We start from the raw sequence: 21,399 nt of genomic DNA on the forward strand, positions 1-21,399 counted from the left end.
TTGTGAAATACAGGTTACGTACACTCACAATTGCAGACAGGGCACTGAATTAACCCATTCATCTACGACAGTGAAAGAATCACGAGACCAATAAATTACAAACATTCTCTGTGTCGTACATTAAACCCCTGAGATTTTACTGTGATTTTAGTGTGCAGCCTTCAGTAGTACAGCCTAATCACTTCACTTGAAAATACCCACGCAATTTCTAATTGGGATTAGTGCCTGTGACCGGCAAATGTGTACTTTCCAAGTCAGTTTTCAACCCACTGAACTATCTTAAAAACTTGAAACAGTGAACAGATTCCAAATGGAACTTTGCATTAAGCATGCCAAATGACCTTTTTCTACTTGCACCCTACATCATGCAGGGGTTGTTCATGTTTTACTATAATGTAAAACGGAGTATTTTCCCCTCTCTCCTCATGCTATGTTAATAGTGTATCTCATACATCTCAATAGCAACTGCCAAGTTTGTTGGCACTAGAAGGAAGAGTACACACGAGGTTCAAAATGCACAGATTTACTATGTTCTTCTTTTACAAATAACATTTTCATTTTTTATATCTTTCTTGGTAAACACAGTGTTAATAGGGCTCTCATACAGCACATTAACTGTGAAGGTTTATTGCTTCTAAGGAGAAAAGTCCTCAATGGTTCATAGGTTTAAGCCTTATAAAACTTTCCTTTGCAAGCAGTTAGCTGAATTTCCCTAGTTTTGGTCCCTTTGAATGCAGCCTTCTCTCATTTCTTTCCTGGTGATTTCATTTGGTGCTAATATCTACCTTTCCATTGTTTTCTTTATTTCTTCAACTTTCTCCCATTGCATGCTCATCTCCCATTGCATGCTCATTTCTCTTCTCTAGCCCCTTATTGGGGTGTACCAGTTTCGTTTTTCCCCCTCTTTTTTTCCTCTTCTCTCGGTTGTCTTTCTATGTCCCATGTGAATGGAATGGGTGCTGGAGAAAGAACATAAGGAGTAGAGTAATTTCCACAGAGAAGCCGATTTTGCACTCCCGGTCTCTGTACAGTGTACACAGGCCACGCACACAAACCTTTGCAGACAAATACACATTTTCTGCAGACACAAACTCACGCACACACTTATTCTTCACACACACACACACACACACACACCTGCAGATATGCCCCCTGCTTGCACAAACAGGCACACGTCCTCTGCACAGGCACACATGCCCAGTCAATGCAGTCCCAGCAAACCAGTCACTCCAGTCACAGAGGCTGCTCCCTGGAGTGCGGTATGGATGTAAAGAAGTGCGAGCATTAGGTGGCAAGGAATATTTGCATTTTAAACTTCCTATGTGTCGGGTTGTTAGGGTCTTATGGGCTTTGAGTGCAAAGACCTACTCTATGGGACTAGGATGAGAGTTTTAAGGAGTGGGTCGGAGTGCTTGCCCTTCAGGGGAAGTGAGGATGAAAGAAGAGGCGGCAGATCTTGCATGGCACGATATTTGTTTCATGTATTCCTTTCATGCATGTTGTTCCTACTGCATTTTAAGCTGCATGCATTCTTGCGTGGGATCAGGGTATCGGGAGAGAAGCCAGTTGATACAGGCAGTTGAAGAAAGGGGCGAGCACTGGAATGTCTCTTGTACGGATGGTGGACTGGAATGCTGTACAGAGAATGTGGTGAAGAGATGCAGAAGGGGAAGGACAAAGCTATAAATCCGTCCTCAGTCACCCTCTGTGACAGAATCGCCGAGTCCAGGATTGAAGAGAGGAAGCTGGTCTAAGTAAGGGGAGACTCAATAAGCCGTAGTCACCCCCAAACAGAGCCTGCAAACAGAAATACTCAAAAATACACACACTGACAGCAAAAGTGTTGTAAACCAACTTTTTCTTTAATATTTACTTAAGTCTCCAGTAATTTGCTCGTAATGTTCATGTCAATAAGATCATAAAATATCTTTCCTGGCAAGGCATCGTATTCAATGTGTCTGCCGGTGATATATTCAATAGCCAGGTGTTCCTCAAGATGGCTCACTCCAGAAGCTCACAGAGGAAAATGATTCCCTCTAACCACCGACTGGACGACCCTGAACGACATCCCCGCTGTTCTATAACCCATCATAGTTGTTTGCTAATACATCTGGGGTTCTTGCTTCAGCCTGTATTTAAATCAGGATTTCTCTACATATCCATACTTCTTCACCACATTTGACTTGCACTCACCACTTCTTGCCCCATCCCTCCATTGCCCTGTCCAAATAAGTGTCTCAGGCACCTCCCCACATTAGTGACGGCTAGAAATGTAAGTTTGCTGAGATAGTGCCAGGGCCTGGAAATGGGTGCTGCTGTGAGAACCATCAAAAGCCTCCAGTGTTGCACATTATGTGCTACTTGAAAAGGTTGTATCTGTACCTTCCTGAATTGCAGACTTTGTGAGGTTTTAGAAAATACAGCTCCACTTTCCCAAATATGGGATGCTCGAAATGTGAAGAGTTGGAATGGACCAAGGGCCAGATGTATCAAAAAACCCAACTGCATTTCTTAAATAGCACATTTTATGAAATCGCTATTTAAGAAATGCAAAATGGCATGTACGAATTTTGCGATTCGGTAACAGCTATTTCTTAAAATTCGCAAATGCTATTACTGCATCGCAAATAGAGAATCCAACCCCATTTGCACCTACGGGCCTGTTGCAAATGTTTTTGCATTTCCCAAATTGCGAATTCCAGTTAGGAATTCGCATTTTAGGAAATGCAAATCCCAGGGTGCTGGGGGCCTAAGGCCCCCTCTGCTGCACCCCAAAAATATTTCTACAGACATGTGAAACACACACATGCCTTAGGGTAGTGGTCTTCAAACTTTTTAATCCGCGCCCCCCCCAGTTGAAAAATAAAAATCATTGGGACCCCCTTCGAATTTTTCACAATTATTTTAGATAGATGCTGATGTTTAAATAGGTCTAAATCTATTTAAACATTGCAGTTAACTACTGTTATCTTTTTAAAACTGCAATAACATGCTTCTGCTTAAAACAAAGGCATGTTATCTGTATACTATTTCTTTTGGCCAGAGTTTGGCGCCCCCCCTGGGATCACTTGAGGCCCCCCAAGGGGGGCTCGCCCCCTAGTTTGAAGACCTCTGCCTTAGGGGCATTTGTGCACTACATGTCAATTTAAAAAATGCATTTATAATGCATTATTAAAATTTGCACATGGTTACCACCAAACTTTAGTTTGTGGTAATTGAATTTCCAAAATGCCCAATTCGTATTTAGGAAATGCTTGATACATGTGCTTTGGAAATCGCTAATAGGAATTCCCTATTTGATATTTCCAATTTAGAGAATCGCAATTTGCGATTCTCTACATGGGGTTGCAATTTTAACTAATCGCTATTTTAGCGATTCCTTAAAATTGCACAGCGAATGCCTTTCATACATTGCGAAAAGCATTTTTGCATTCGCAAACGGCCGAATTTTGCGAGTCGCACCGTTTGCGAATGCAGAATCACTTGATACATCTGACCTAAAGTTCAGTAAATTAGTGGCCTGGTTGGAGGGAACTGGGGGAAGAGTTTTGAGGAGAGGGTCGGGAGTGCTTGCTCCTAACGGGAGGAGAGGATGGGCGATGATGCTGCAGATCTTACATGGAACATTGAAGGGCGAGTACTTGAGTGGGATCAGGCTATCAGGAAATGAGTGATATGGATAAGTGGAAAGATTAAACAGTCATGCTGGAAGGAGTCAATCAGCCTTACATAATAAAGTAGATGTTAAGGAACTGGTTGCTAGTAAATTGTGGGCTTTTCATACGTCTCCCAATTCTGTTAATCGTTTTTTTTTTTCCTTTTTCTATGCTGAAAGGAAGGGTGCCTCACATTTATCTCAACCCTTCTTGGATTAAAAAAATCATTTCAAAGCAATTTATGATAAGACTAAAATTAACGTTATTAAAAACCGTAGGGAACACATGAATAATATCAAGACAAGCAAGCTTAAGTTATCAGTGGGATACTTTACGATAAAATTACAGTGACATGCTAAAAAAAATGAATCACAGTTTTCTAGAGTTTATAAAGTCATCTGAGTGGGAAGATCATCTGTAAAACGTAAATGACACGTGGTGCAGTGTGCACAGATTAACTAAAGTTGATAAGTGTTTGTCTGATAGGTCTGTGATTAGTGAGAGGGTTCTGGGAAACCATATTTGTTCCTATCTTGATATACGTTTAGATTTTTGCTCACAAATTCTTTCCTTTTCAGGTGCTTTTGGATTATCTGTTGCTGAGAGTTCATATGATAAAGCTGGAAACTCAGTGGGCAACGCATTTCATGGCTGTTTCTTCTGAATCTGCGGACTCGGGCGCCTGTTATAATGGAGTTCAAGGGTACTGCTGACTATAACTTGGATGTCAACTTAGAATTTGCCTCAGACAATAATTTTACTTATGATTCCGTTTTGCAAAGTGTGAAGATTATGTGTAGCATTAATGAGTAAAGGGAGGCGGTCTGCTGCGGTTTGTGCTTTAAGTATTTTGTTTCATATATTTCTTTCATGCATGTTGTTCATATTGCATTTTTAGCAGTATGCATTCTTGTGCAGGCTGAATTCCAGAATTGTTTTTCTTGAATTGTTACTCTTGCGTACCTAAGCTAGTTGGCCGTTTCTGCTTGGAGAGTGCTCTTTATTTTTCGCAGCGGGGGCCAATAACTCAAAATAAACTTATCTAAACCCTTGTGGCTAGCGGTGCCTTCTTCAGCTATGCTTCACGGACACTTGTCTTGAAAAAGAACCGACATGAGCGCGAGCTATTTATGAAGGTGACCCCAAAGCCCATTTGCAAACTTACCAGTGTTTATTTAAACTGCTGCTGAAATCATCCTCTTTCCTGAGGATTTAGCACAGGGAGGTCGGATGCTGGAGGCTGCAAAAGCAATGCTAGTATGTCAGCCATACAAGCTCATTTATCCAAACCCTAAAGCCCTTCTGCCTCAAGCATCAGAGGTAATGGGCAGCTTGTTGACACAGATAAGAGGGCAAGGGTGAGCAAAGAACTGGGAAGTGATCCAGGAAAGGAGGTAAGAGGCCCCAGGCACTCCTCACGCCCCACCCATTACCAGACAATGTACTTTGGGGAGTTACATTGTTCTACGCTGCCCACACCCTAATGCGCCGCTAACATGCTTTTGGAGTCTGATGATTAAGTAACTCTCTTAGGGAAAACAAGGGCACCTAGCAGTAATCCGCTATAGCAAGTAACAGCACATTGTCCACTCAAGGCTATTAGAGTCAACAGGAAGAAATGTTTAGGTGGGGGTGGGCCCAGGATTCCTATAACCAATCAGAGTATACATTTAGATCAAGGGTTTCTGGCCAATCACAGGCCTTCCTCACTTCCCATGTTGATGTGATCTTTTTTCTGCCACCCCGATTGGCTACAAGCACATAAGTGCCACAGCTCTTTTTCTGTCACTGTCATTTTTATTTCTAATTGTCCACCATACAAGATAGACTATAAAACTCTAGTGTCAGGTGACATACATTCCACAAGATCACATAAAAAAATCCTAACATTACAACAGTGAGCAGAGGTAGATCCATCTCCTCCACAGCCACAATAATTGACTTGACAATCGTTGTAAACTCCCCTTTTGGATGGTCCACCCCCCCCTTTTTTTTTGCTGCTTGATGCTGTTGCTTTTGATCTGAAAGTGTACTGAGCCCTGCTAACCAGACCTCAGTACCAGTGCTCTCTCCCTTAAACTATACTGAGATTTTGCAAACTCAACTGGCAAGGACTTTACCACCCCGTAAGACCCTAGTAAATGGTAACAGTAGTACCCAGGGCAAGGATGGTAAAGGGTTCACCAGGACTGCAGCACTGATTGTGCCACCCTACTTGACCCACATAAAAGCAAAGCCTGCAGAGCTGCAATGACAGCCTGCATGAACAGCAGGTCTGCTGTGCTGCTAGTGTGAACATATTTGTACGAGCATATATGAACCTATGGTAGCATATTAAAACTTAATTCTACCCCATGTGACAAACGGTCCATAGGATTACATGGACTGGCACTGAGGAAAACCCAGATGTCTACCTCCATGATGGCCCGGCCTATTACCCCAATGTTTCGTATCAAACACTGTGCTTTTTAAACCTGAGCACAATTCTAGTGCCTAGGATTAGCTAGCATATACCCTTGGGCGTCCTTAGAGGATGCCCACCAAGATACCAGCTTTCTCTTGCCTTGGTTGGCTCTCGAGCCATTTGCTGCCTAAACAAGAGTCTGCCCTCATGCTGGTTGTGCTAGCATTTTCCAAGGGCGGAAACAGAGGACATGGGGAGGAAGGAGGTCACACCTCCTCCCTCCCAGGATGGCTAGCGTTTACAGTAATTAAGGTGGTGAGCCTCAAAGGCTTTCAGCACCCTTGATTTGTAATTTCTTGCCTCCCCCCCCCTCCCCCAAACCTTCTCTGTCCCGGCCGACAGGCAGAAAAATTAGTTATTCAGGAGGCGTACACCCCCAAAAGGTTAGCCACACCTTTAAATTGGGCTTGGCGGTCTATACAATATAGGGACTGTTCTTCCACATTGGCAAACCTTAGAAATGGTGGGTTCTGGGTAGAAAAGGGACGTACTCCCACAGGAAGTTGTCACTTCACAAGTGGACTAGCCGCAGGGACCAGTAGCCCATTGGCCACTGTCCTTCATACCCTTAATGCCCCTTAAAGCAAACTTTAAGTGGCTCCCCTGACACCAGAACCTCAGTTCTGACTTTAAATCAGAGAAGAGACACAAAGAAGACACTGTCACTGGCAACAGGACTTGGAACTCCGCCGCCATGCAAAAAGAGGACACTTGAGTGTCCCGACTAGAACATGCACCGTAACTGTGTAATCAACATGTATTGGTAGTGAAAACTTGTTGCTCCCAGCAAGAGAGACACCAGTGGACACCAGAAATTAAAGCAGACTCCCCTGAGTGGTGGAACCAGTAACCTGCAACCTGCAGAAGAATGGTTGTGCTGCGTCACAAGAAAAACAACCCCGGGAGTGGTAATGGGGGGCTCTCACCAAGTTTCGAGCCGCTACCCCATTCCAGAGGACCTCCAGACAACATATTAACCATGGACTACTTTTGCCGCTGTCAAGGATTGTCTGTCGCCAGCCCGGCAACCAACGCTTTCTTGGACACCACCCACTCCAGAGCAGTTCCAAGCATTGTGACGGATGTCAGCAATGACCCCACTCTTGAGATCATGCATCCTGAAGGAGGTGACTTCGAGAGAAGTGGCAACGCATCTTTTGCGCAACCCTCCTGTGATTCACAGGTGAAACGCTAACACTGCACCTGAAGCCCCAAGACATGGTAGTGAAGATCCTGCTGTGGAATCCAAGTCCAGGGACCTCAACGGCCTCTACTCTCCAAGGACAGAGTGTAACTCCAAATCCATGCATGTGTTTGTCAAGTGCTAGAATATTGACACCGCCTGCGGATCCCATCCGCACCAAGGGCAGCTAGACCAGCTCTGTTCACAGACTCCCTAGGCAAGGTAACAGGATACTGTCTGTTGAGACTTTGTCTAGGGACCCCCAAGACTTTAAATCCAGGTGGGTTCTACGGAACTCACTCTACAAGTGATCGATTGCACACTTTGTTTTTCCCCATTGACTCCAATGTTATCCATTTGAGACTTTAGAGTGTGCCTATTTTTAAATGCTTTAAAAAAATAAAAATAAAACACCGACAACTCCGGTTGTATGTAACGTATGTTTATTTTGGTGTCTAAATTAAAATACAAATCTGCTTTATTTGTCTAAATTCGTGTTGGATTTCTTTCTAGGCGTGTCATTTACTTATTATGTTCCTCTAAGTAACCTGGCTGCTTTTTGCCACTCTACCAGAACTGACCTAAGGTTTATTGTTGTGAACCAGAGGTCCACTTCTGGGTACTGTGTTAGTATTACATGGCAAGACCACCCCTGACATACCACGTAATACTGCAACAATGGAGCAGACTGGCAAGTTACAGGCAACCGCATTGAGAGGTGAATCATCACCATACTGACATTAGTATCAAAAGGGCAGAAACCATGTGGTTTCACAACATAACACTGGCTCTAATTAAAAGGTGTAAATCCAATCGATGTCACAAAAACATAAGTGTGTGTTCCCTGGGTGCAGAGACCCATACAAACAAGAAACATTTGGGAGCAGTCAGCAAATGTAATAAAAATACAGCTTTAAATTCAAATTAATTTTGCCTGCCAAACACCGAGATCTCAGCAATCGGTCCAATCCAGCATATAGACAGCTCACACCTAAAAGTAAGCAAATTATACAATACAGATTCAAGTAACCTGTTACTACAATACTTAGAAATAACTGTGGGGAAACAACCTGATACACGAGCCATCACTATAATTTCTCCTACAGACAAGAAGTGTTGTGAGGCTGGCCAAGTGCTCAGACCCAATTTCGCTGGTAAAGAAAAATAACTGCTAAAAAGTAAAGCACCTACCTGGAAAAACTTAAGCTTACTAATGGCTATGTGGGCAACTGATTTTAGTTGCATGAAACACTGATATTCTCAAGTACAACTTAAAGGCAGGTCAGAAAGCATACGTTGCTATGATCAACATTAATATCTATACAGAATTATGACCCTTTATAATAAATCCCTAAACCCAATAAGTTATGAAAAATTAGATTATTTGTAAAGTACTGATGATTAAGATTCTGCTTGCTTGACACAACAGCAGTTTGGCTGCAAGTAATGGTTAATACTAAGAGATGAATGAATGAAGCTATGTTTTTAAATTGTATTATATTATACAGAACAACTGCAGATCATAAAACACTGCAGAGTCAAAAGCACTACAGCACTAAGAAATAAAATAATTCTATGGCTACTACAAAAGACTATTATTAGTGTTTAGGCCCTGATAAATGCCAGGAATACCTGGTGACCAACGTCACAGAAGTACATCCACCCCATTAAAATGCCTTACATACATGCGCCACAAGCTTGTAACCTTGATAAGATTGAAGAATGAGATAATTAAAGTTTTTTTTTTTGCTTCATAGCTCTTTCAAACCCGAAACAGTTTTAATCCTCACTGGAAACACTCAACACTCACCCATCCCTGTATGTTTAGTAGTGCTTCCTACTGTTTACAGATGCACCAGTTGTATCAGCTGTCGATCAGCACTTGTGCTTCTGATAGATCAATTATAAGACTGGTCAACAAGCTACTAATCAAAGAAACATCCATACCGTAACTGAAGGAATAGGTGGCTTGATAATGAAATAAAAAAAGAAGCTGGCAGCAGTACACTGCCACAGCCAAGGGGACTTAACCGGAAAAGCATGTTGTGTCCACAAGAGAAAACTATCCGTGGCTAACCATCTTCGTCTTATAAGTGAGCGGGGTATAAGTCAGACTATGGAAAGAAGTCTGACATAATATCAGTAATATCCGAGTGTACAACTAGTGCTAAGTTAGCCAGATAACTAATTAAGAAAACTGCAACTAGCTCTTTTCTTACTCTGCCCCTCAAATGGATTATGCACAGCGTTTTCAACTAAAGATGAGGGCCTTTTCTCATTTCAAATTTCTAATCATCTTTGTGAAATTTCCAAGTGTGTTGAACTGGTTTGAAGGCCCTTGCCCTACAATTTTTACAAAAAGGTTTTACGTTACATGAAAGGCCTCTTGCTGCCGACTGACAGCAAGGTCTGGGTGTTGGACGGCTTCCTTTCAGCAATCAAATACATAACATACAGTCTCTGGAATACCATGACACAAGACTTACTAGCTACACTGTGGCTACGCTACTTGAACATGTCATTTTGGAGACTCAATACATATTGCCTATTTGCCAGACGTATATGCCAAAAGGCTACAGTTATGTTTAACAGTATTTCGCACCCTTACCACAGGCAAAGTTCAAGGCGGTTTGTAATTATGATCAGTCAATAAGAATCAGTGTAAAATCATCTAAAGCCCAGACCATATCTGCCCCTACCAATTTCCCTCTGTTGTTCCATGTGTAGTGTTTGTAGTGTCCTGCATGATTTAGAATGGAACCTTTCTGGCTCCCTGAAGACTCCTTATCAGTGTGTGACGTAACTGTGAAAATAAAAATGCATTAACACTTGTTTTTAGAATGTTGGAATTCACAGGTACCCACAGAGGAATAAAGACGTGTGACTTACAGCTCCATGTGTGGCCTAGTTATTCAGAGGGTACCAGGTTGGGGAAGACACTACAACTGGGGAAATAATAGAGGATAAGTAACCCTAATAAGAACCTGCTCCCCTGCAGAGCTTACCTTGTTCCAGGCAAACTGTTCATGTGTGCCATATGTGCTTTCAAAATAGCAAATCAATGGTTGGCAAATGTGGAGTAAAAGCACAACTCCAGGAGGTGTGAAGTGTGTGAAGGGAAAGAGCTTCATGCAAAAGCCTACACATCGCTGGTCAAAAAACTACGATTATGATTTTACAAAAAGGTAAGACACTGCCACACAAAAAATATATGTATATATACAAAATACGGAGTGTTAACACTGAAGGCAGATTCAATCAGGTTTATAAAGCACAGGTAAAGACAGTTATCATTATTCAAATAGTACTAAAAAGCAAAGTTTAACCAGGTGTGAGACAATACAAACTGAAGTATAAAAAGAACAAATTAGTTAACTTACCGCCAGATTAAGAATGCGCTGAATCTCAAGTTTAGTCCACTACTTAACATTGATTATGAAAGATATGTTTTTGTCAAGAACATGAAACAGTTGACGAAACAATTGATAAACTCATGGAAATACTCGACACACTCAAACACTTCAAGGTCAATTAACTTAATGATGAAGAAGCCATGAGGGTTAAAGTGAACGATGGATGCATGTCTGATTCGTTCAGACGCCGAAGGATGATAGAAACTTAGTCTAGAGCAAGTATTGATAGCTGCCAGAGCTGAGGAATGTGATGAGGCAAGCTGCCGACATGGAGGCCGCAGGTGCCCAGAGCGAGTCGGTCACAGTCGTGAAAAGCAATTTGAAACAAAAGACTGAAGGACACTAAGTGATGGCTACACGCAAAAGAAGTGCTTAGGTGTGGATTTGCATTTCCACACGAAGGAAAGTGTCTGCCACTCATCAGATATACAAAGGCTGTGGTAAAGATATCCATTTTGGGGCAATGAGCAGAGCCACAGAAAAGGAAAGTGTGTCACAGGACAAAGACAAAATGACCACCAGAACGTTCCAGTAGCAAAGCTCGACGCAAGCCCACAAGGCCAAACGCTGACATCAGTTGAGGCAAATGGATACTAAACTAACTCAAAACTCATCTAAATCATTGTCAAGCTCAAGCAGTTCTTCATCCTTAATAATAAGTGAAAGTGAAGAAAGTGATTGTGCCATGTCAATGCTTACCTCAAAAAAACATGCACATGTTGAATTGGTCACCTGTAAGGAGTGAAGTCAGTCAAAGAAAAGTCGATAAGTCAAAATAACAAAATCATACAAACACCGTCCAAACACCACATTGAAAATAAATGGATGGACAATACCTTTCATTATGGACAGTGGCACTTTGATAGTTATAATAATGCCTGGAGAAAAGTACAATGAACTGATTCAGCTACCGCTAAGTCAGTCCATTGTCCATCAAATAACAAAGTGTAAATTTGAGCTGTATTGATACCCATGAACAATAAAGGTTTATTTATGGCAACAGTGAAACATAAGAAAACAACGGTACACTCACTGATCTATGTGCTTCAAGGTACAGAGGCAAGTGCCTGCTTGCTCAGTTTCGACAAGGCTGCTGACATGGGACTGATTTCAGTGAATTACAACATAAATGCTTAATATGTAATAGTAAGTCGATTACCTTTATTGTATCATAGTTTAGGAAAGTTAAAGACTATGAAAAGTGAAACTGCATATTAATGAGGATGTCTGTCCTGTTGATCAGAGATAGACTAGTTGCTTTTCATTTACAAGTAGCTATTGAAAAAGTACTTGAATCAGTACTTAAGCATGACATTATTGAACGCTCCACTGGTCCAACGCTGTGGGTTTTTCCCATAGTAGTGGTGCCTAAAAAGGACCATGAAGGAACTGTGTGAATACACATTAACATACACCAGGCAAACAAAGAGCGACATCCAGGGCTGCACATTGCTGACATGGTTACGCAATTGAAAGGTACCAAGATCTTCTCTTAACTTGATTTCAATAAAGGTTATCATCAGTTGGAAATAGAAGAAATCTGCAGATATATTACAACCTTTGCTACACATGTTGGTTTGTTTAGATACAAAAAACTTAGTTTGGTGGGTCATCACTTTCCCAAGGCGTCTACGACTCATCATACAACCTGTTGTGAATGCATTTAACTACAGTGATGACATACTGGTTTTTGGAGCTACATAGAAGGAGCACAATAGAGCCCTCACTCAAGCAAGTCAAATTACTCAATGATTAAGGCCCACGGTTTTCCATTTTTACAGATTAATACAGACAGAAAACAATGTGTCTCCTGTCTGTATTTATATTTAAATGTGGAAAGAATATGGAAAAATGTGTTTCTTGTATGTGAGTCCATGCTGTCTTTCGTGATTTCCAGGACAACAACTGAGCAAAAAGACAGCATGGAAAGTTAAAAAAACTGTTTGAAATTTCCCTAAATGTAGGCATATGTTAACACATATCTGTAATATAATGCTGATTTTATCTGCACGTGTAGTATTTCGCTATATTTGACTGCTTAAGTTGTGAAAAAGCAACAGGCAGCAAAGTACGAGTGCATGTTTATCAGTTAAATAATTGTAGAAATATAACATTTTTTAACTACATTTATTCTCACAAACATATGGATGAATACCAATAAGATGGCCAAAAGGCCTGGATGCTGAAGATGGCAGTAGCGTGAGCCTGCTGCTCCGCATCAGCCCAGCGAATATCTTGTGTGATCACAGCAGTAGAGCTAAGGCAGACAACCCCTGGGCACAGTACAGAAGCCAATCACCCACCTACCCCAGTGGAATTGAGGTTGGGGACTACTGGGGGGGGGCACACAAATCTGACTTTCAGGCCGGAGGCCCCACTCCTGGGAATAATAAAATGGTGGTAGCGGCTCGGAGCGCTGTGTGCCCCACTGAGACTGATGGGCAGCCACCAAGAGGATGGGTGCACCTCAGCGACAGTGAGGAGCACGAACAAGTGAAGAGGGCTGAGCTGCGGGCTGGTGTGCTCTGGAGTAGACAGAGACCTCGGAGCTCAGCGCAGGGCAAAAGGGGAGAAAATTAACTACCTGTGGCACAACTTACAGAGCGGCTGACACAGCTAAGGACTACCACAGACAACATTAGCAGGGGGCGAGGAGAATGAAAGGTGCAGGGGCGTGAGCCCTGGATGCAAGCGACGATAACAGTGGGAAGAAACATAGCACAACATCTACATGCATCAAAGTCGGAGAGTATAGCCCCATTAATTAGAGATGGCGATGAACTAGGGCTCTGATGGCTGGAGAGAGCAGTGAGAAAACGCCCACACTGTGACAAGAGAGTTGAGAGTTGGGGCCTTGCTGGGACACTAGCAACCAGATCTTTACTGGGCGGCGCCGGAGGATTGCTCTGGTGCGCTTCACCTAAAAAAAAAAAAATCACATCCGCTCTGACTGTTGTAACTCACTGAGGCTGGTGACAGGGGCCCAGGACCACACACTGCATACATCGCAATATATGTGTGAAGGGGTGAGGTCCATTGACTCCCCCAGAGGAAGGTTCGGGGAGTTACCTGGTGCATACCTCCCCATCAATGACTGAAAGGGATCAAAATAGTTCAGTTCTGACTATAGCAGGGAGCTTCTGAAATGACGGAGGTTTGCAAGTAAAGATTCCTAAGACTAGCACTCTCCTCCCACACAGGGAACAGTCCTTGGAGCTTAATTGAGGGCTCATCTGGCCAACGGTGCCCGCAGCATTCCCTGCACAGACAAACACCGACACAGTCGAGACTGGCACCTGGAGTGATGGCAGAAGCAAATATGGTAAAACCACGGAATAGAACGGGGACTGCAATGCCGGAGGTAAATGAGCCTCCACCGCCTCCTCAAGAAGAGGCTGAAACCCGAGACCCAACCGACATCTCAATGCACTCCCACTTGGATAAAGTTCTTGCTGCCATTGCAGACATAAGTTAACACTACAAGACATCAGTGCTATCTCTGTTGGCCTAGGTTTGCTGCAGGTGGAACATCGCAAACTGGTGGACCAAGGGCTGAAGATCCAGAGGGACACAATCATCATAACAATGTCAGAGTGGTGGGTCTACCAGAGGGCAACTAGTAGAGGGCACAGAGGGATCTGACATTGTGGCCTTGTTAGAGAACTGGCTCTGGACGGAGGTTGTTACCAATCATCTTACACCCTTCTTTGCACTAGAAAGGGCATACAGGGTGCCAACCCACCCACTGGCACTTGGCTGCCCCCCTCACCCAGTAGCAGCACAACTTTTACATTACAAAGACAGAGGCATTATCTGTAAGAAGGCTTGCAGCAGTGGGCCTTTTGCAGTGGATAACGGTAAGGTCTTGGTGTTTCCCTATTTCATGGCGAAGGTTCAGGCGCAGAGGGCATTGTTCCAGGAAGTCAAGAAGATGCTCCGTGAAGGATTACAGTACTCAATGATGTTCCCTGCTAAACTGCAGATACTTCTGGATGGCACCACTCATTTTTGTGAAACCCCGAACAATGCACGGACGTGGCTAGAGGTGTAAAGAGCGGAAGCTCTGCTTCCCTGGCCAAACCCATGACAAGAGCTCCTGGACGGCGATCTAGGAAACCAGTTCACGCTAACTCAACAGACAGAAGACGCGCATGGCTCCTCATGGGGACACAGATCACTATCTTTGAATTCGGAAGCGTTGAATGCTACGGGGGAGATTCCCCCTGATGTGGCTCCCCAGACAGCTGAAGATATTATATGAACATATGGTGATTTAGCTTGAGGGTTTTTTCCTCTCAGGCTATAGAGCAGACAGGGTAATACTGCTTCCCCCCCAATCCCTCTGGATGGTAGTGGTTCACCCCCAGGAGTGGGACAGAGGGCTGCGGACACAAGACGAGCTGAGGGCCTTGCCCATGGGCTTCATAGTGGCCTGTTCACATTGGCCCCACTTCCAGGTCAAATACTACCCTCTAGGCTGGAGTGAAGATTTGCAAACTTCTTTTCCATAGCCTTCTCGTTGTAGGATTGCCCCTGCCGGGTGACTAGAGGTGGTATTCTTCTAATGATGTTTTTTTTTTTCTTTCAGGTTTGGGAGGGCAGCTGTTGCAGGACTGCTCTTAGGTGTTGGAGTTCGTAGTTGTGGTTGTGTTTGTTGGTCCTGGGGGTCACAATGTGGTTTGCTCCTGTTGGGAGATAATCAGGGAGAGGAAGAGGCATATCAGTGGCTGCTTCGTATTATGTGTGGATATGGCTGACCACAAACATACCTTAACTTTTGTGTCCTGGAATATTAGAAGAACAGAATGCATCTCCAAACGCCACAAGATTTATCGGTATCTACGGTGGCAAGGAGTACACACAGCTATGCTACAGGAGATGCTTCTTAGAAGTGAAGAGGCGGTTTGCCTAAAACGTAGATGGTGGGGCCAGCTCTACGCCACCTCCTACTGTGCATTCTCCTGGGGGGTGCTAATGTGGATCAGAGCAGCACCTTTTGAACATACACACTCAATCATTGACAAAGACAGTAGGTATGCACTAGTTAAAGGTAGATTATTGAGCAGGAAAGTGAGTATATATGCCCCAAACCAAGCAGGGCGCTGTTTTTGCAGACTCTTTCTGTCTCCATCGCATCCACAGCAACCCTTGGAGGAGATTTTAACTATGTGGCAGATGTGAACTTGGACAGGTCCACCCCATCTATGCCTGAAGCTCCAGCACATAAGATCTCAGATGTTTTGAGACAATGGCTGAGACTCTGGGAAATGTCAGAGGTCTGGAAAAACCAACACGGACAAAAATGTGACTATTCCCACATTTATAGACTGGTCACCAGACTTGATATGTTCACCTCCTCAAACAGCCCGCAGGGGCACCTATCATAGTACCTGGGGTGTACGCTATCTGACCATATCCCCCTTTAGAAAAAGTTCCACTGTCGAGGAGCACTCGGTGACACCCACCTAGTGACTCAACCCTTTGATGCTTGAAGATGAAAGCTTAAAAAGACTCTATTCAGACAGCCATCCTGGAATATTTTAAACACAACGAGGGCTCGGCGACTAATGCGCTAGTAGAAAGGAATGCGCTCCAGGTGGTATAGCATGGTCACTGTTTGGGATGGTATAGTATTATTTGTGTGTTGACCACTGATGTCGTGTCGCACCACTTTGCACATGGCTTAGCTGCCTACTGTCATTTTAGTGGTCACTGGTTATAGATTACATTTTGTATTCAGTTTAGCTGCATATTGACTGTATCGTAGCATTAGACATTGCAGTTGAGCTGTGTTTTTCCACATGGTAAACTGTGCTTGTTTTTCGAATTCTTTCTCACTGAAGAGCTAGGACATATTATCACCGAACAGTCAGTCAGCATGATAAGAATGTACCAGACTTATGTTTTTTCAGTGCAGGGAACCGTTTGGCCTTTGGAGAAATGCCTTGAGATGTTGGCCAGTTCAACACTTTCATTTCAACTCTGACCTACAGTAGCCAGCATGTTTGAATATTTCTCTTACATGGGAGGGGTTTTCTCAGGAAAGCCCTTTTGGTTCTTTTAAGATATAAAAAGGTGGCCCTGCTCAGTAGCGGTGGAATTTCCAAGACCTCAGTCAGGATTAGATGTCAAATGACTGACATTTGTCCCGTGAGGGTGGATATCTCTTTCTCGCAGTGGAACGGGGTCATCTTCTTGCTGGCATGAGAAAAACAAGCATTTGCAATGCAATGGGTCTCACGTTTGCTCGAGTTAGAGCCATTAACGTTGTAAATTCTTAACTGGACTTTTCTTGTCACACAAATTGAAAATGTAAAGTAAAACAGTTGACATAAGCAAGCCAATTCAAAGCACCACAGCCACCATGAGCGTGAGAGCAGGAGGGACAAAGGGAAAAAGAAGTTGGCTCGCAGTCAGGTGTATCAGCAACTGCGCTATTATCCATGCAGCAGGGTAGATGGCCAGGGCGGTAACAAAACTGCCCCAAGGAGGGACAAACGTGAAGCATTTACAAATGATAAAGGATTTTTGAAAGGCAAGCCCATGAATGAGTGATAGTGATGGGCATGTGGTGGGCTTGGTTAAAAGCCCACAGATAGATTACAACACATCAGAGCACTTGCGTGCTCGACCTAAAAATTATGATGGAAAATAGGAAGGGGGGGGGGGGGGGAGAAGCAGAACAGAACTGTAGTGAGGTGGACCAAGCAACAAAGTAGCAACCAGCAGGACATTAATACTGAGAATGTCAGGGTACATACTACAAACCAGTGTCCTCTTGCTTTATTTTAGTTATTGATTTCAGTAGCTAGGTGTGCTGTGCTGGCTCTGTGGGCAGTGCATCCATTCCAGGGATGTGTGTTTGACTTCATAGTCACAGGTTCGAAACCTAGCCTTTCAAGGTTCATAAGATCAGCAAGAAACAGGTTACCTGTCAATTGCCCTAAGAGACCTGTTATGGGTTCTCTACATATAACTCTGTCCTGCTCTCTTTGTCAAGGGGATTCTAGGCTGGTTGTATTCAATAGGGATAATCTTTCCTACACGAGTACAGTAAAAAAAAAAAAAAAAAAACGCTTTCAGAATCTAAATCAGGCTCCTACACAGATAGGCATCCTTCATCACCAATCCAACAAAAAAAAAAAAAAAAAGGTAATGATGACTCACGGGTGTCTTTAATACCCAAGAGAGCACATGTTCATACAAAAAAAAAAAGTCACGATGTATATATAAACGAGCAAGGATCATCAGCACTATATCGTTAGGGCAGGATATGTCACCGATATTGCATGGGCTTTCTAAACAAACAGGCTAAAAATCAATTAACAAGTTGTGTCTGCAAAGTAAACACCTCAAAGAGTAAACACACGGGGTTGCAATTACAAGCTACATTTCCCATATGCAGTCGAACAAAAGAACTACTTTAAGCCCACAACAAACCTACGAGAAACACAATTGACACAATGGGACCATCGTTATAAAGTCATGGCTTTGATCAGTACCCATGCAAGCAGAGACAAACGGGGGAAAGCATGCAAGAAAGTCTAATGAACCGGCTTAAAGTACATTCTCGGTTACTATAACCTGTACTCAATACAGTGAAGAAACTATTATACCATCTACAGCCAGATCTAAAACGCTGAATTGAGTTGCAACTGGATGAATCCCTGGTTAAGACTGGTTTTGTCTGTAACTTATCTCCCCAATGTAACAGTCCCCAAACAGAGCGGATGACTGGACATTGTTATTCAGTGGTATTTGAAGCCTGTGGGAATCATTATGTTGTGGTGACAGCGCCAGGTTTAAACTCAAAGAATTCCGATCTGTCTTCTAAATCACTATATGGTGCGTTCCTAAGTCTATATAGAAGTACCCTGTCGTTCAGGGATTTGAGCTGATGTTGCAAAGAGATTGTTTGCTGCTCACAACTTGTAATCGTGCAATTGGACAAACTGTGCTCTACAACACTGTCGTCCAACCAGAGGAGTTAAAGTACTTGCATCCAATGTGAGCATCTGGACTTACATTTGGGAAAGTTTAAACGCTTCTTCCTCGCACCCATGTGAGCATTGGACTCCTCTCATCCTGAAGAATCCCGCTGCGCGATGGAAAAGAAAATGTGCAAAACAGCGGGTGCTGCCTCCGGGTGGATTGAAAACCGGAAAGGTGGTCTGAAATTCGGGGGGGTGTAATAAACAAATAAAGAGTTTATCTGCTTGACTGCCCACTTTTTATCACCGTTACTGACAGTTCAGTCCAACTATGCTGTAACGTGCTGTTCAAGCTTCTGCGCTGCTCAGAGGGTAGTCTGAAATATTACTGCTTCACAAGCAAAGTTACACTGCAAGAGATTAAAGTGGGGGCGGGAGGGCGGCCGCTGCCTTCTATGGGTTTCGATACCTGGAAACTTCTCAGAAAGGGAGGGGTAAAGGGTACTGGAAAGAGATGGTTCGACATTCAGAGGACTCGGCTCAAAACCGTCCTGAGCAGGATTTCCAAAGCAAAGGCTACACTCGCGAAAGCCTAAGGCGTGCGTGTGGAGATTTGTTTCAAAGGAGTCCCCGCGCTGGGAGGGAAGTTTAGGCTCCCCAAGGAACATGTTAGCACCTCACAAAAGTAACATAGGAATACTTAGGCTGTAAAAGTTTTTGTGAGGGATGCAGGGCGCACAAGTTCCATGTAGCTTGGAAGACTAATGTATCCACAGCAGGAACCTGTTTGACTTCGTAGGTCGATTCACGCCCAACCCCAAAAAGTTTATTTTGTTTGCTGTTTTGATATAGCGCGAACTCAACCTGGAGGCATTGAGGTGCTTTACATGAGCTCTAACAACATTGCACAAGCATTTGCAATGCAATGGGTCTCGCGTTTGCTCATGTTAGAGCAGATAGCGTTGTAAACTCCTAACCCGACTTTTCACCTATCGGCAAAAGTATTTATGTACATAACCCGAAAAAGTGCAATTAACTGTGTAAAGCGCTCGACTTCTGCCAAGAGAAATCGCGCTAGTAAAATAGAAAAAAAAGTAGTCCACGAGCCGGACAGAAAACAACGAGCCTCGCATGTTTTCTGTACTTGGTCGATGCGCTCGAGGAGGGCTAGCCACCGGAAAAGGCACGACGTGTGCATGCCTTCGACTATTGAAAGCAAGCAGATTTTAATAGGCAAGCCCATGAACCAATGAAAAACACTGACGTGATGTCGACAGGGCTCCAAGCCCTTTTCTAATAACTAAAGTGTCTCGCTGCGATACGCATGCAACGCAGGCTCGACCCTAATGAAGAGTTTGGCAGGCCCTACGGTGATGAATTTTTACTTTATTCTCTGTTTTGCATAATTATAACTACATATATTTGCTGTGTACATTGCAGTTGATCATTTTTATACATTTTCCTTTCATTGCTGTGACTATTATTAAACAGATGCTTTCGACCTACTAATCTCCTTTTAGGAACCGTGTGGTGAAATAATAATAAATGTCTTCTTTGAACTGAGAAGTGCATTCCAGAGATTTTTGTCAGCTCGGTCATTAGTGAAAGCAAAACAGATGGTCGATCTGGGTTAGAAGGGAGCTGACTGGACAACTTATGCAACTTGAAGCTACTCTCCACAAGTTGGACAATCAGATCAGATGGAGGATAGTAGAAGGAGCACAGACACGACACAGGGAGACCAGGGAACAATACAGTGCAGCACTTGAACGCCTTCATCTTTACGATTACACTACATTGCTGGGGCACATGACAAAAAAAAAAAAAAAGACAGACGGGCAGACTTCTAGTCTGGCTAGTTGGGTCACACACTTAGGGGATGCTTATGAGGGCACCATGATTTATTCCCTGAAGGCCATTAATACCTCTGTCCTTTACCGACGTCTGGAGCCTATTCCACAGGGTAATATGACAAATTTCTTAACTCCCCTACCTTCACGAGAACTAGATACCTCTGTCCAGAGAGGCGCTTGGAGACCCAGTGATAGCAAAGGAGAGTAAAATCACCATTAAGGAGATGGCCTCCAGTAAAACCCAGGGCCCAGACAGGCTACCGGCAGAATTCTATGCCACATTTGCTTCTACTCTGGCCCCTAGATTGGAGTAAATATATGAAGAAGCACTGCACTTCGTGACACTGCCCGAGTCAACTAGGGACGCATTAGTTATACCACTTCCTAATTCCAAACCCTTGGGCGCACCCACCTTGGCGTTTGGCCCTTTGTCCATGTTAAACTTGGATTTTAAAATCCTCAGCAAAGTCCTGGCCCTTCGGACTACTCCACCACATGCCAACCCTGATTCATAGTGATCAGAATGGGTTTATTATGAATCCGAGCACCTCTCAACCTCCGTAGACGATATTACATACTTGAGCACCCACAAATGTGCCTCTCCCCGAATGGCACAGTCATGTCGGTACACCTAGAGAAGACTTTGTGCAGTGGGACTTCCTTTGCAAGGTTATGCTTAAGATGGGACTTGGGGAGAGATGGGTGAATTGGGTGAGATTACTGTACATGAACCCACAGCAAGGCAAAATGTATGCAAAGGGGTAATCCCCACATTAGGAAGGCCATAAAATGATGCAAAGAAATTTGTCAGATTTCTTTGCGTAATTTTTCCCCGCCACTTTTAATGCCTGCTCAGAGCAGACATTAAAAGGAGTCTTCCATTGGTTACAATGGGCCTC

General features: G+C 43.5%; 1 protein-coding gene across 4 annotated transcripts in view; it reads right to left on the bottom strand.

Annotated features, from left to right (window-relative positions):
- XIAP (X-linked inhibitor of apoptosis) overlaps nt 1-21,399 on the bottom strand; it is a 362,764-nt gene that overhangs the window by 320,659 nt on the left and 20,706 nt on the right. The window contains exon 1 of one of the 4 annotated variants that reach the window (XM_069211931.1): nt 11,416-11,444. The exons of the other annotated variants lie outside the window; for them this stretch is intronic. The gene's annotated coding sequence lies outside the window, so the exon portion shown is untranslated. Of the gene's footprint in view, nt 1-11,415; nt 11,445-21,399 lie in introns of those variants that run through there. 4 annotated transcript variants of the gene reach the window in all.

Source organism: Pleurodeles waltl, chromosome 2_1, assembly GCF_031143425.1.
Source record: "Pleurodeles waltl isolate 20211129_DDA chromosome 2_1, aPleWal1.hap1.20221129, whole genome shotgun sequence".
In the NCBI taxonomy this organism is placed as follows: Eukaryota; Metazoa; Chordata; class Amphibia; order Caudata; family Salamandridae; genus Pleurodeles; species Pleurodeles waltl.